Source organism: Octopus bimaculoides, chromosome 4, assembly GCF_046866305.1.
Source record: "Octopus bimaculoides isolate indiv1 chromosome 4, ASM4686630v1, whole genome shotgun sequence".
Classification (NCBI taxonomy): Eukaryota; Metazoa; Mollusca; class Cephalopoda; order Octopoda; family Octopodidae; genus Octopus; species Octopus bimaculoides.
In genome coordinates this window covers 42,813,852-42,829,798 of record NC_142931.1, presented here as the reverse complement: position 1 = coordinate 42,829,798, position 15,947 = coordinate 42,813,852, and positions in this window count along the sequence as shown.

Below are 15,947 nucleotides of genomic sequence, written 5' to 3'. Positions count from 1 at the left end.
TATTGTGACCTCTATGACATTTGTCGTTAATTTCTTCACAAGTCTTGTACCATTGCACAGCTTTGGTTGAGAAAAGTTCTGCAGAGGCTTAGTTGGGGCGCCTATTTTCAATCGAAGGCAATGAGGAGGAGCTCTTTGTGGCTCCAGTGAGTTTAAGAACTGAACCGGGTAATCGACAATTTCCGAGTCATCAACAATAGAGTTTATAGATTTGTAAGTATGTACATTTCTAGGTAAAACTGTCTTGAGCCTTTCATTTAAATTATTCACAGTAATGTTCTTTGGCGCCACGATTACTCTTTTGTAAAATCATTGTCACCATCAGACTATATTCGCCTCAGAAAAGCTATTTGTATTTTTGCATGTTGCAATACTTAAGTTCAATAAATTATTGTACGTTAAGTTATATTCTTTAGACCGATAATTTATTTGAGAACTGCGGTTGGAAAAGGGTCCCATAGCTCCCTTAGACAGGCACCTAGAGACTCGAGGCTATTTAAAATAACGATCATATCAAGTGGCTAGCACAGAGAAAACCATGTAGTTAATAATTACTATAGATATATAATTATATAAATGTAATTATAATCAAGGGTACTGGAGAGGTGTCACCATGCTAGATATAGCAGTCAAAACTGACTCTAAAATTGGTACCTCTCCAGTACCCTTAATTATAATTATATTTATATAACTGTGTATCTATAGTAATTACTACCTATACGGTTTTTCCATACTGGGCACTAGATATGATCGTTATTTTAAACTATCCTCTTTATATATATATATGTATGTATGTATGTATGTATGTATGTATGTATGTATGCATGTATATATCTATATCTATATATCATTCTCTCTCTCTCTCTCTCTCTCTCTCTATATATATATATATATATATATATATATATATATATATACACACACACACACATATATTTATTATTGACGTCATATACTCCAAAACATTGTGTGTGTGTGTGTGGAGGGGATCGTATGCCCTAATGCGTGTGTGCACCTGTTTGCGTGGTTATTGCTTATAATTTCTTCTTTTGTATTATTTTAACCTTCCTTAGTGTTGGCTGTAACAGAAACAGTTAAACGTTGCAGTATTTAACTAGCGTTTCATATTCCACCTGAATTTGGCAAATGCTTTCTCCTCTATAGGAATGATAAAGAGAAGCCAGTAATATATTGTATTTCGAGTTAATCAACTACACTACTGCACTATTTTCTTATAAGTCAGTGGACTTTGCCAATGCGAAGACTCAACCATTTGTTAAACTTCCATGTACGAACACTATCTGGTGTCACCACTCTGTATCACAACAGAGAAACTGATAAGGATAAGTAATTAGAAAAGCAATAAATAAAATAAATAATTGTATTAGCTGCTGTTTCTTCGCAAATGATGTCTTCGTTTATAGCAGAAGTAATAATAATGTTTCTAGCACTTTATAGCATTGAAGGTGTTACTGGGAGACCGAAATGACCGGGATCTGTCATTTTAGCTTCTCTTGTATAAGATACTAGAAAAGATTTCGTTGATTACTTTCAAGTAAAAGGAAAATTTGTATATCGTTTGAAATATACTAGGGCACTAAGAGGAGGAAGTATATTAATCTTAGGAACTCCAAAATGTGTGGGTGGTCATGTCTGAAATATTTTCATCATAGATTTGCTCAATCGAAATTGGCTTGTAGCTAACAACTGAAGCATTTAGCCATAGAGGAAACTTCTACGTTGTCAGTCCACTTGCTGGAAATCACGGTAGATCTCTTACAAATCAGCTGGTACCGCCTTAAAAAAGAAAATGACAAAATAGGTAGTGTCGTTCGAAATATGTGTAGGTCATGTCTAAGTGTCATTTATCAAAATAGGTTTATTTGGTTAGGATTGCTATATAAGCAACTGAAACACTTATGCAGTGTTCCATGGTCTACGTCAGTAAGTTGAACCTTGTCATAAGATCTACTTACATTATCGTTATGTATATGCAATTCACATAATATACAGAAATAAAAGAAGTTTCAGGGATGCCACACTCAGCTTAACATACTTAATCAACGTTCCAAAAAATGTTTCGCTTACATTATCAATCTCGTTGAGAAGGCATCAATTATCATACAATATCATTTTTTATCTTTGTTATAAATATGATACAAATCACTGATATCAAACTTTAACATATGGAATAATACGGATGGCACTAGAATCTCACATAGAATCAAAGTCGTACTTAAAATTGCATAGATGTCGTTAACATTTATCTTAGTGGAAAATGTCTTTTTTTCCTTCATGCGCATCAAACCAATAAGGTAGACACTACAGGATACTTCGATCTGCTAGAAATAGCAGTTTAATTTCTCTCAAATCCTACTTTATTATCTTCGGAAAGGAAGGGAAAATTACATAATGCTGCCCTTGATGAATAGGATGCAATGATAATAGCTGTAACGAGATTATCATGAAGTCTGACATGGGGGATAAATAATAACAGCCGAGGCGCTTACAACTTACACTGCTATGACAAATATCACAACCTTCGGAAAATATTGGTTTACTTTTTCTAACTTCAACTTTTTCTAACTTTATAAATATATAGTGAATGAGGGATAGATTCGTTCTCATAAAAAATATCAATATATCTTTTATATTACTAATCCGTTTGGCCCCAGAAGTTAAACAGAATGACTTTAATTTCAGCTGGTTGCCTTTTACGATATTAAAAGCATCATCGGCATCAATACTACCTAAAAAGTAGTTTGCTTGAAGTTTGGACTTGTGATAATCATGATAAATTCTTGCGAGGTAGATAGAAGGTGGCAGTTTGTTATTACCTACCCTTGGACTATAAGAGACTTTGGTCCTATTATTCGAGGTTGAGCTAATATTCATAAAAACGACATTTATTATTATTGATTAGCTTCATATTAGCCCATCTTGAGCGGACTGTATAGTCAAAGGCGCTCCAATCTTGGCTATCTCGTTTCTTTTCAAACATTGCATAACAGAGAATGCATTATTTAAAGTAGCACCATTCCTTTTCAAGACGGATACGATGTGATCTGGTGAGAAATTAACCACTATTTTTAAAAAGACGAAAGACTATCGAAAATCTTCCAGTACGGTACAACTCACCAGCATCAGGGAGGAACTTTACTCCCTGGTATTGTTCTATTGCAAGCATTTTCATCAAAGCTTACCATCCTGCCCATATTTTTCCAGTAGATATTGACTGAAAATATTAAGATCAGCATCTAGGAAAATCTGTAAAATTCATGGACACTGCTTCGCCTCAGCTGAGAATAAAAAGACATTTTACAGGTACAGTAGGTATATATGGTTATTAGGAATGAAATGTTTTGGTCATGGACATAGCAAACCACCAGTGATATAATATGAAACAACGAACCGTCAATCCATTAGATAGGACAAGTGGAAACGTTACTACAGAGTAAAATAAACAACAAAGAGAATATCACCTAACACATGTACATTTCATTGACTTTAGAAGCGTCAAGTCAAATAGTTAATGAGATGGCTTAGACCAGTTATTGGCAAACTGCGGCTCGGGGGACTTTTTGACTGGTACGCCTGCTTTGAATTTATCTTCAATATTTTTTAAGAATTGTGTCTCTCTTGATGATGAACTATGTCTCATGCAGCCCGCTTTTCGTAAATGATTGCCCATGCCTGTCTCAGATAAACAATATGACTGAGTTTATTTTCATCGCTGAGGCAAAGACGATATAGTTAGGATAGGCGTTAACTTTTTTTTTAATGCCTAATGAGGGAGACGGAAAAGATTCTTCACAGTTATTTGCTTTGTTTCATTTTAGTTCAGAGGGAGACTTAAAGCGGCTTGCTGGAAGCAAAATGTCTGAACTGTTTGGGGGTCTAAGATTTTAAACACAAAGCACTGTTGGTTCCTTTATTCCCCACAGTCATCAGTGGCTACTGTTGTATTTATCAAACGGAAGCAAACACAAAACTATCCTCATACTGCATGGATAAAAGCAACCTTTAAAATAAATATTCGTACATTAACACTAGTTTATGACTATTGAAAATGTGACACACTCAGACATCTGGAAACGCTCACATATAAAGATATATTTACACTGAAATGCTTTTACTCATACATATGACCATGTATCCATCTATCTTTATAACTATTACAAATATATATATGCGTATGAATATGTCGGTATGTACATGGCTAAATAATATATATCGTATGTATACACACACACACACACACATCCGCAAGCACACATACAACACAGACACACACAACACACACACACACACACACACATATAAGCAAAGACTATATTTACACGTGCAGTTATATGCATGCTCGGTCAACGAGCACATTAACGTGTGTATATAAACGAACATATAAAAAATAACTGCGTAATCCTCCTGAATGTAAACAAGTTCCACATATTTTGACATCTGGGTGTATCTATATTTGTTTACGTATGCATGTATGCACGTATGCATGAATTCATAGAGACTTAAAAAGATGTAAATGTACATACATATGTGTGTTTCAATGTACATGGATATATATATATATATATATATATATATAGAGAGAGAGAGAGAGAGAGAGAGAGAGAGAGAGACATGTTTACATATAGATTTCGAATTATGCAATAGAAGCAGCTCTACAAAAAAAAACTTTAATGGCACACTTAACGTATGTATGAAGTTGAAAAGCCAGAAGCCGAGGTTTCTGTCCAACAAAAAGTCTTTTTATAGACACTGTGTTAAAACAAAACAAAACAATATACTACAGAATTAGGTGAAACGGAATCAGCCCAGAAATGACTGTGAGAGCAGGAGCTACGGATTTTTTCGTCAATGCTGCTTCTCAGTGTCACTCACTAGTATCATTTTCGAAGTGAAATCGAATCAGCTGATCTGAAGTATATAGAGATAGTGCATAAACTATACACTGGTTTTCAAAGGTGCCACATAAGCAGAATAAAATTCGAATTATGCAATAAAAGCAGCTCTATGGTAAAATCTTTATTAAAATAACTTATTTAACGTGTGTGTACAATTGAAACGCCAGAGGCTACGGTTTTCATCGGCAAAAAATTCCTTTATATACGTATTGTGTTAAAAACAAACAAAATAATACTTGTGCAAATCATATCTTTTACGTTCCTCCAGTTTACTCAGCTGAAAATTAATACCATCTGACTGCTAGTGAATCCTTCTTCCCTTCCGGCTGCCACAACCTCGATGTTCCGCTGGTCAGAGAGGGAAGTCAAATAAGGTACCTATGTCGCCTCGTGACTTTAGATAATTAGCAAAAGCACGGTACAAACTACCAGGTTACACCCGTTAATGAGTTACTACTAAGCTTTCCTTTCCATATGTGTGTGTGTGTGTGTGTGTGTGTGTGTGTGTGTGTGTGTGTGTGTGTGTGTGTGTGTGTGTGTGTGTGCGTGTGTGTATACACACATATTTTTCTATCTCCCTTTTGAGGTGAACCTCTTTTTATGATGGATAATTATTCTTAACTCTGTGTGTTTCTTTCGTAGTGTAGTGGAGATTGTTTAAACTCTTGGGAAATGAGCCATTTTTGATTAGGCAATTTCTTTGACTTATCATCTATGAAAATCGGAATTTTTGCGTAACAGAATCAATTTGAAGTCAGAGTAAAATATAAGCAAATAAAAAAACACATTTTTGCCATTCCGTAACAGCATACCGGTTGAAATATATGTGAATTAGTTATAATGTCTATCAATTTGGAAATCTTTAAATCAAAACCTCTTGAAATTTGATTGTTTCTGTATAAACGTTCTGAAGAAAACATTGTTTAGATTTCGTTCTATTTACCATTGCGAGAAAGAGTGATTAAAAGATCACGGCCTCCATAAATCTCTGTATTATTTAAGACATGCTCTTAAATCGAATGTGAGATTACAACGTTATCTAATCTTTGCCTCAATAATAATATAGTTAATGCTGTCTCGTAAATGCAGCTGTGATTCTGTGTGTCTCTTATTTTATGTGTTTTTTATGTGACACAATCAACTTTGAACATACACATAACATCCTGGTGCAAAACAGCTTTTAAATGTTGAAGAGGATCCCACGAATTGCTCTGAGTCATCAATTTATAAACTTAATAACCCAGTGGATACAGTTTCTCCACCAACTTACGATATATCAAAATGGCACCTAATTCTTCCGTTGCTATAAAGCAAAGCATAACATGAATAATGGGCTTCACTTATTGATTTGATGGTGCTATAGTCTACACTATATTTAAACATTTTATTTGTCATGTTCTTAAATTTTTGACCAGGTAAAATATTGTTAGTTTTCATACAAGGCATATCTTGTGCATTAAATGTTAAAAATTTCTTTAGGTTTTCGTATATATATATATATGTTTTTCTATTTGCCAATTATGAATCTATAATATAAAATAGTCGGATATGTCGGTCTGCAAGGAATTCATGGTCTTAAGATTTTGTCCAACAGTGTGTATGTATATATACACACAGATATGTATATTGATGCACATATGCATATAAATATGTGTGTCTGTCTATATACATGTATATGTGTATATATATATATATATATATCTTAATTGTTTCAGTCATTTAACTGCAGCCATGCTGGGGCACCACCTTTAGTCGAGCAAATCGACCTTAGGACTAAATCGACCTTAGTAAGCCTGGTACTTATTCTATCGGTCCTTATTCCGAACCGCTAAGTTACGGGGACGTAAATACACCAGCATCGGTTGTCAAGCGATGATGGAGGTGACAAACACAGACACATAAACACACACACACACACACACACACACATATATATATATATATATATATATATATATATATATATATATATATATATATATATATATATGCATAGATAGATAGATAGATAGATAGATAGATAGATAGATAGATAGATAGATAGATAGATAGATATACAACGGGCTTCTTTGAGTTCCGTCTACCAAATCCATTCACATGGCTTTCGTTAGCCCGAAGTTATATTAGACACTTGCCCAAGGTGCCACTCTGTGGGACTGAACCCGGAACCATGTGGTTAGTAAGCAAGTTACTTACCACACAGCCACTCTCACTTCTGCGCCTATATATATAAAATCTAATAATAAAAACGTAGATAACTTAATACATGGAAAATGTAATTGCACTGAGAGAACGCAGTGCAAATTTTAAAATAACTGTAAAGTAAGAAATACCGTCTATAGATGTGTAGTCACGACAGATAAGAATTACTATTACTGCATTGGTGCTAGATCATGCTTTATAGAATAAACGGTAGCAAATCGTGAAAGTTCATTTAGAAATAATTCTAGAAAATTTTCAACAAGTCTTGGCAGGCTTAAATTGTCGCTTAAGAATGGAAATATTAAATATTCATGAAAATGGGAAATTATTAGTCCTACGAAACCTTATGAAATAAGAGTCGAAAGATGCTATCTGGGGCCTGGAGGAATTATATCAAATATTTACTTAGAAAAATTCATTAGTTAACACTAGACAAGAAAGAAGTTTTAATTGCTTACACAAACAACATTTTCTTTTTAAAAAATTTAAATATTAGAATGCATTAATTTATATAATTTCAATAAATTTGAGCTATGGACTTTCATATATATATGTATGTGTGTGTGCACGCGCGTATGTGCGTGTGTGTGTGTGTGTGTGCGTGTGTGTGTGTATATGTATATATATATGTATATGTATATGCTTATGTATATCTCTCTCCCTCCCTTTCTCTGTATATATATATATATATATATATATATATATATATATATATATATATATATATATATGCATATATGAGCTTACTTTTTCCAGTTCTTTCAATCTCTCAACGAATTTCTTCCTGCTTTCTTATCCTGTCGCAGTATCTCTGTCATTATTCTCATCTCTTGGTTTGCATTTGCTTCGCTCTTCCTTCCCTTTCATCTTATCCAGTCCTTCCTCCTAATCATCTCGATCTGTCACTCTTTCTTTATAAGATTATATGTACATTTATCTATTAATCAATCCATCTATAAGTGTTTGTATATATATATATACGTATATGTAAATATATATACATAAGTATAGGTGTATGTGTATATAGTGTATATATATATATATATATATATATATATATATATATATATATATATATATATATATATGCGTATGTGTGTTTATATACATACATACATATACATCTATATAGGTGTCATAATGTGTGTGTGAGTGTGTGTCTGAATTGTGTATGAATTGTGTGTGTGTCTTATGGTTGTCCCTTTGCATTCAAATAAAAATTAAACGTTTTGCTTTCCCATGCATGTTTTTTTTTATTTTCTTTCCATGACGTCTAAAGAAATTTTAATAAATTTTGAATTCATTGTATACGGCATGTCGTACATCCCCAGCGTAACTTAATTATTCAAAGTCGTGCTGTTGGCACCTCTGCGTTAGTTTCTCCTTGCATCTTTTAGTTTTAATTATATACGTGCGTGTATGTATGTTTGTGAATGAGTACATATGTATATATGTGTGTGTGTATATGCATGTGTGTGTGTGTGTGGTGCGTTAGAGCGTGTACTCTGTGTGTCTGGTCTATCTGTCCTCTCTCTCTCTCTCTCTCTCTCTCTCTCTCTCTCTCTCTCTATCTATCTATCTATCTATCTATCTCTCTCTCTCTCTCTCTCTCTCTCTCTCTCTCTTTCTCTCACTGTATGTTCTTTATATCTTCATATTCCTTTACCATAGATAATGTCACCATTTTCTCTTTTACCGCTCATTTTTTTTCTCTTTCACTCATACGCGCACACAGATACACACACACACTTACACACACGCAAATATACACACACACGCACACACACAAACTCCTCTCTTTCTTTCCTTCCTTTCACTCTCCTTGCAACTAAATAAATATCTCAGCCACACTCCAGAACTTTCATTTTCTTTTACTTATACATCAACTTGACACATCTGTTGGACTTCCAAATTCCCTCAACTGTATTACATTTCAAATGTTTCATCCATCTACATCTTGGGCGTTAACAGTTATTTTCCATTTTCTTATTTTTTCTTCTCTTTTTTATTTTTCGTTGTTTCTTTCTTCACAATCACAGAAATTTGTCATTTTTGTAAATCGCTTTTAGAATCACAGTCGACATTTCATGTTCTGTTTTCAAATACGAGGAAAATATCAGTATTTGGCGGAGCCGTACACGACTGCTTGATAGACACACAGGTGAATTGAATGAAGTATGGGAGTATCTTGCAGTACACCCACAAACGAATATACCCTCGTACACACATACATATACACGTACATACACACTCAACAGATATGTGTGTGTATAAATACATACACATACATACAGATTTATATATATCCATATACTTATACACACACACGCACACACACATATATATATATATATATATATATATATATATATATATATATATGTATGTATTCTGTATTCAGATACATACATGTATATGTGCGTGAGCGTGTTTATGTGTGTGTGTGTGTGTGTGTGTGTGTGTGTGTGTGTGTGTGTGTGTGTGTGTGTGTGTGTGTGTGTGTGTGCGAGCGTGTTTGTATGCATATGCGTATATCGGTTTGGTAGAACAAACAGGGTAAATAGAACAGAACTCAATACATGAATATATATATTTTATTATTTTTAATCAGCAGAAGTTACAATAGTGAATTAAGAGTCAACAGTTTCGTAGACTGCTTTACATACATACATACATACATACTTACATACGCATACACACAAACATGCACACACACATTCACACACACTCACACGCCCTCTCACATACACTATATATATATATATATATATATATATATATATATATATATATATATATATATATAACGTGTATTCCAAATAATCTTCAGACTCATGGCATATGGTTGGTTTAACCTGTAAACCAGGACGCTGGTATATGTGAAGCCACGAGAAAAAAACGAGAAAGTTGATGCAAAATGTGGAATGAGAAAACAAAGGTCGAATATAAACGGAAAAATAAAGAAAGAAACAAAAAAAGAATACTGAGAGTTACGTATGTCCCCTTTCACTGTAGAAATCATGATTAATCTAGATGGTGTAGAATAATTCAACGGTGAGGAGTACAAAAGCTTATGAGACAACTGCTCAATTCGGAGAGGATGGTGTCCGCCAGTTCGACAGTGGAAATGTGTCCATGTACTAGCATTTGCTGAAAATTTCATATCAGGAAATAAGTAGTGTGGTGGAATTCTTGGACTTAAAAATAATGTGCGCATAAGTTGCATCTCTTTGATCCATTTACATATGGAATACATTTCTCCTCGATTCTCCACTTGATTGCATGTGGTGTGTGGTTGGTCTTCAGACCCATATGTGGCTAGCCAACTTAGTGGCTTTATTTTTATCGATGTGTCGGAAAGAAGACTTGTGGTTTACATAACGTTTTTTGAAGTTGCTTTCGCATAAACCGACATAATTTTCCTTTTCACTTACAGTACGTTATCTTAAAGCCCTGCTGTGACTTCAGCCTCATATATGACTGAGTCTTCAAAATACGCTTGATCTAGTATGTGAGCTTCAGGGTCTAGAGTCTAGACCGTTACGATTGGGAGTGGTCTTTTGGTCAGGATTGTGAGTGACAATGTCCTTCATAATGGGGCAGCAGTTGTATTTCCAGGGTACCCATTAAGGAAAATGAACCACGATTGATATTGGGTGTCAGGTTTTTAAACATTACAGTGAATGGTTGGTACTGATAGGATTGTTTACGTATATATGTGAGTTTTTGAACAAGGACGGCGCAATGGTACGACTAAAAGAGCGGTGGGAATGATTTCATGCGATATCTGCTCCAGTTCTTTGCGTTCTGACACCAACACCAGCGATGACGTTGGTGCCAAGCTGTATCGGTCCAAAGGTGGTCGCCTTTCACTTAGATGACGCCAGTGGCAGGGAAAGGGGAGAATTATATGCATGGACAACTTCCAGACATGTGTACACGAGACCCGTTATTTGATCAACCTTGACCAACAAAGAGCCAAGATCAGAAACGACTGAACATGAAGATGAATAAATTATAGAACTCAAAACGGCAAACGATTCTTTAGAATAAATTTTAACTGAATGTCTGAAAACATCAGCACTCTGAGTTTCGCGTTGCCACTCTGCTGATAAACTGAGCCTATTGCGTCTTAAATCAGTGAAATTTTTTAATGTATATTATCAAATTTTCCAAAATTATATCCGAAAAAAACCTTACTTGTGGCATTTTTAAAGTTATTCCAGTGACACTATATATAAAAGGTTGTTTCAGGATCATGTTTTCTATTATGCCAACTTATTTCATACTCTCGTGGTTATACAATATTTTCTAAATATTTTCATGGCTTCTATTAATCGCTACATATAAGGCAACTTAATACAATCTCTTTTCTTAGAAAATCTCCGTTGTTTTTTCAACGTTTTCTAAAAGAAAATCTGAAGAGAATTGCCACTTTCAAAATATATATGTATTTGTTTTCCTTATATATCTTCATCATAGATCGAAAAGAATATGATTCAAGTTAAAATATAATACGTTCAAGATGCAGAGACGATATTACACTGACGATATATGGTGCCTCTCAAAAGTGCAAATGTTTAATGCGTCTTTCGAAAAGTTGTACTTTTTTAAGGTAACACCCAGTTAATATATGTGTATGGATTGATAGGTGGATACATGAATGGCTGTATAGATATATGTGCGTATATGTATTCATTTATTCTTTTACTTGTTTCAGTCATTTGATTGCGGCCATGCTGGAGAAACGCCTTTGGGCGTTATAGTCGAACAAATCGACCCCTAGAATTATTCTTTGTAAGCCTAGAACTTATTTTATCGGTATTTTTGTGCCTAACCGCTAGGTTATGGGGAAGTAAACACACCATCATCGGTTCTCAAGTGATGGTGGGGGGACGAACACAGAGACACACATACATACATACATACAAGTATACATATATAGATATATATAATGAAGAAAAATTATGAGAATTATCCCCTTATACAGCACAACTAATTAACGCTCTAATAGAGCATCAGGAATATAAAACACAGAAAGAGAGGACAAGTAGGTGCACCTAGATAGATAGATAGATAGATACATACATACATACATACATACATACATACATGCACATATATATATATATATATATATATATATCTATACTCATAAGGTACAGTGTATATTTAAATACATAAAAGGAATCAACTCATGAGATTCCTTACGCTAGAAAGAACTGCTAGGTTCTAGAACCACAAAATTAGGGATAAAATCCCGAAAGAAACGAAATGAAAAATCAAAACTTTTACCATCTCTTTTCCTGAACCAATTGGTTTCTGACTTTAATTTAGCAAATAAGATAATTTGCTAGGTGAAGTAGTTTTCAACAGCTACACCTAAGACTAAAATATATAAACACGAGGAAATCAATTCCATGTCTCTCGTTTATACATCCTAATTTTTCAGATCTACTGCGCAGGCGCAGCGCCTCGCCGGCATTACAGAAATGCCAACTTTTAAAATTCGAAAATTATCCCAAAAACTTATAATACTTAATTATATCAAAGGGAAATGGAAATATAAAAATGTTCACTTCCAAGTGAATATATATATATATATATATATATATATATATATATATATATATATATATATATATATATATATATATACACACACAGAAAGAGAGAAAGAGTGAGTTCAGATTTACAGAAAAACAAAAGACGAAGACAGATGGAGGAACAACAAGGAGGTGTAATAGTTTGACGCCCGAGAAAACTGGAAAAGTCTTTTTACGTTTCGAGACTACGCTCTTTGATAGAAAGGAATAAGAAAAAAAAATGGAGAGAGAATGTATATATACAACGGGCATCTTTCAGTTTCTGTCTACCAAATCCAATCACAAGGCTTTGGCTGGCTATAGCAGGAAACACTTGCCGAAGGCGCCATACAACTGGACTGATCCTGGAACCCCGTGGCTGGGAAGAAAGTTTCTTACCACACACCCACGCCTGCTTATATATGTATATATATATATATATATATATATATATATATATATATATATATATATATATATATATATATATATATACATACATGTATACATATATATATATATATATATATATATATATGTGTGTGTGTGTGTGTGTGTGTGTGTGTGTGTGTGTGTGTGTGTGTGTGTATGCATGTATGTATGTATATATATATATATATGCATGTGTGTCTGTGTGTCTGTGTATGTATGCATGTATATAAGTACACAAACTTACGCGTATATGTATATATTTATATATACATGCATACACACACACGTATATATCACTATATTATCTTGTGTATGTAGTTAAATGTATGGCTGGAACTGTAGAGTTGCAGTCATACATAAATTATCCTTATCCAATCAGAAGCATCCGATTGCAGATGGAAAATCTAATACTGTAGCTGCAAACAATCACAACGGTAACTAATGATATAAACTGGAGGTTATAATAATTTTTCACATATATATGTGTGTGTGTATAAGAGTGTGTGTATATATATATATGTGTGTGTGTGTGTGTGTGTGTGTGTGTGTGTGTGTGTGTGTGTATGTGTGTGTGTGTGTATGTGTGTGTGTATGTGTGTGTGTGTATGTATGTGTGCGTGCGTGTATACGTATGCATATGTGTATGTATGTATCTATCTATCTATCTATCTTTCTTTCTATCTATCTATCTATCTATCTATCTATCTACCTATAAATGCATGTATACCTGTATTTAAGGTGACCAAGTCTGTAGTTGGGGTGGATGCTCTGAGAGCATTGCCACTAGAATAAGAATAGCCTGGGCAAAGTTCAGAAAGCTCCTACCTCTGCTGGTGAGAAAGGGCCTATTGCTCAGAGTGAAAGATAGACTGTATGATGCATGTGAGTACTGCCATGCTACACGGCTGTGAAACATGGACCATGATTGTTGATGGCATATGTAGGCTTGAAAAAAATTAAGTTAGTATGATCTGCTGGATGTGTAATGTCAGTGTGTACATACAACAGAGCGTAGGCGCCCTGAGAAAAATGTTGCACATAAGAAGCATTAGAAGTGGTGTGCAAGAGAGACGACTGCGCTGGTATGGTCATATGCTGCGTATGGATGAGGAGAGCAGTGTGAAGAAGTGTCACTCTCTAAGAGTGGAAGAGGGAGACCCAGAAAGACATGGGATGAGGTGTGAAGGACGACCTTCGAACATTGGGCCTCACGGAGGCAATGATAAGAGATCGAGACCTCTGGAGATATGCTGTGATTGAGAAGATCCGCCAAGTAAAGTGAGATCACAGCCGTAGCCTATACCAGTATCGCATAATCAGCCCATTTAAAAAGTAGCTCTGAATCGTCGGGCGACAGCCACCTATTGAGTCAAGTAAAATCAAAAATCAAAAATCAAAATCAGAATCAGAATCTCAATCAAATCGAAATCAAAATGGAAATTGTAGTTGTGAACGATGACAGTGCCGCCTGACTGACTCCCGTGCTGGTGGCACGCAATAAGCAGCATTCAGCCGCCTGGCTGTCTCCCCACCCCCACCCCCGTGCCGGTGGAAAGTAAAAAGCACCATCCGAACGTGGCCGATGCCAGTGCCGCTGACTGGCTCCCGTGCTGGTGGAAAGTGAAATGCACCCGCTTCACCCTCGGAGTGGTTGGTGTTAGGAAGGGCATCCAGCTGAAGAAACATTGCCTGATCAGATTGGAGCCTGGTGCAGCCCGCTAGCCTGCAAGCCCACAGTCAAACCGTTCAACCCATGTCAGCATGAAAAATGATGATGATGATGATGATGATGATGATGATGATGATGATGATGTATGATGATGATGATGATGACGATGACGATGACGATGATGATGATGATGATGACGAGGACGACAACGACATTTTTTACAAGGATTATAGCGGTTCTTCAGACATTTCTCTTCCTGAATGAAGTTAGTTGTAGGATTAAATATAATTTATTCACATTCTTTGTAAATACTTATAGTTTAGAGGGGACGAGTTCTTCTTGTAACGTGAATTTGAAATATATACACACACACCGGCAAACCCCGCTGTATGTATATATATGTATATATATATATGTATATGTATATATGATATATATATATGTATGTATATATATATATATGTATATATATATATATATATATATATATATATATATATATATATATACATATATATACATATATATACATATATATACATACATATATATATATATATATCTCTTTCCTTTCCCGAGCGTCCAATAACACTATCCGTATCACGTCCTCACTTTTTTGTTATTGTTTTTTGTGTTTTTTTAACTATATATATATATATATATATATATATATATATATATATATATATATATATATATATATATATATACATATATATATATATATATATATATATACACATATATATATATCAGGTCATCCCATAAGTTCTGTCTGATTTTACCTTTTTTAAAATTGAATGAAATTTAATAGTTTTCTAGAATGTCTAATGGAATTAAAAATTAATTTTATGTATTTGTGTACATTTAAACTAATTAAATATTATTTTACAGAATAATAGAATTAGAATTTCTTCGATTAAAACCCTTTCTAACATGGAAGTATCCAAAGATCATTTGAGGCACATAATGTTTTATGAGTACAAAAAAGGAAACTCTGTAGCCGAAACGACTCGAAACATTCACTCAGTTTATGGGAAAGAATGCTTGAATGAAAGAACTTGCAGAAGTTGGTTTGCAAAATTCAGAAGTGGAGATTTCAGCCTTGAAGATGAACATCAAACAGGACGTCCAGTTGAATTT